Raw genomic sequence first — 1,486 nt, 5'->3', positions numbered from 1 at the left:
GCTCAGTCTGTCACATGAAGTCTTCACTGCTTTTACTGATTAGATAGTGACCAGAAGTGACTAGTAAGCTTCTGATGCTACAAATAAAAAATATACCTTGTGAAATTTTTATTGACTCTTGCTTGTTAAATTTTGGCACACCTTTTCAAAATACAGTAAGTGCATGTTCTGTTAGTTTGAATAATTGTTTTATTCAGGGAGTTAGCAAAAGATAAAATCCATATGGATTATATTATATTTGGACACATGAAATTTCCTTTTAGGCAATTTGTACTCTGAAATTTTTAAAGTACTATTCTTAGTTCAAAATAAAGCTCAAGGAAATTCACTCAAGTTTTGAGATTCTAAAACAAATGAAAAATTAACAGGTGAGCATTTAAAAACCAAATTCTATGTTTCTATTACTTTAGCTGATGGGTGAAGCTGCTTAAATGTACTTAAAACTTGTGCCATATACCAAAGTGCTGTAAATAGATTGTCTAACTTAATCCTCTTAAAGGTCTAGTCAATAGAAAAATATTTTCTTTCTTTTGTATAGATGTGTAAACAAAAATTTCAAAAAATGTTAAATGACTTCTTAAGATTGTAAAGCTACCTAATTGGGAAGTTGGGGTTGAAGCCACAGAGCCCTTTTCCAAAACCTGTTGTCTTAACCTCCATTTTGCACTTTACTTTATCTTATGATTTAACTTATTCTCTATAATGGCAATAAAAGTTTCTTATAGTTCTTTTCACATGAGGTAGACCTTTAAAAAATATCTTTAAATTTCAGGATCATTGAAATGTAAAGGTCATGAGTAGGTGATCTAAATTCTCAGAAAAAGAAAAATAAAGTGCTGTTTAACTCCCCAGTGGTCATATTTTCAATAATCTAAAATTAAAATTGAGTCTATGCTTCACAGAATTCTTCCCAATATGATGAGAGACCGGATCCAAGAATAGAAAATCAGGAGACCACGGCTAGGTCCTACACTTTAGTGGTATGTTGTCCCTTGTGTAAAGAGTAGTATCTCCTAGTTTTCTTTCATTTCTTTTGGTCCAGAGTACAGATGGACATAAAGGGCCTCTTGTAAAATTTATAGAAAGAATCCATGCAACAGTAGTCCTTTGGATTGTTTTTATGATCTCTGATGATTCTGATTCTATGATTTCCATTTTATTGTTGTTTTGTACCAGGAATTAAATTCAGCGCCTTGAGTTTGCCAGGCAGGTGCTCTTGTTTGAGCTATGTAGCTATATCCTCGGACCTATGATTCCTATTTTAAAAAGAAAAATGATCATGTAGAAGAGAAGATTTGAAAGAAGGAATTTCTTGAGTAAAATCAAAGTAAATTATTATTGGTCAGTTGTGTTGGCATATATACATAATTCTACAGATTTAGTAGACTAAGGCAGGAGGATCCCAAGTTTGAGCCCAGCAGAGGCAACTTAAGGAAGTGATAATCTGTCTCAAAGGTTTTTGTTTAAAATAATTTAAATGCTGAGG

The 1,486-nt window shown here is 32.3% G+C and overlaps 1 protein-coding gene across 2 annotated transcripts in view; it reads left to right on the top strand.

Moving 5' to 3' along the window:
• Positions 1 to 1,486, top strand: part of Fam19a2 (family with sequence similarity 19 member A2, C-C motif chemokine like) — a 564,584-nt gene that overhangs the window by 522,274 nt on the left and 40,824 nt on the right. The gene's annotated exons all lie outside the window — the stretch shown is intronic.

The sequence above is a fragment of the Octodon degus genome, unplaced genomic scaffold, assembly GCF_000260255.1.
Source record: "Octodon degus isolate 3935 unplaced genomic scaffold, OctDeg1.0 scaffold00139, whole genome shotgun sequence".
NCBI lineage: Eukaryota > Metazoa > Chordata > Mammalia > Rodentia > Octodontidae > Octodon > Octodon degus.
The sequence above is the reverse complement of the archived record's forward strand: the minus strand, read 5'-3'. Positions and strand labels throughout refer to the sequence as shown.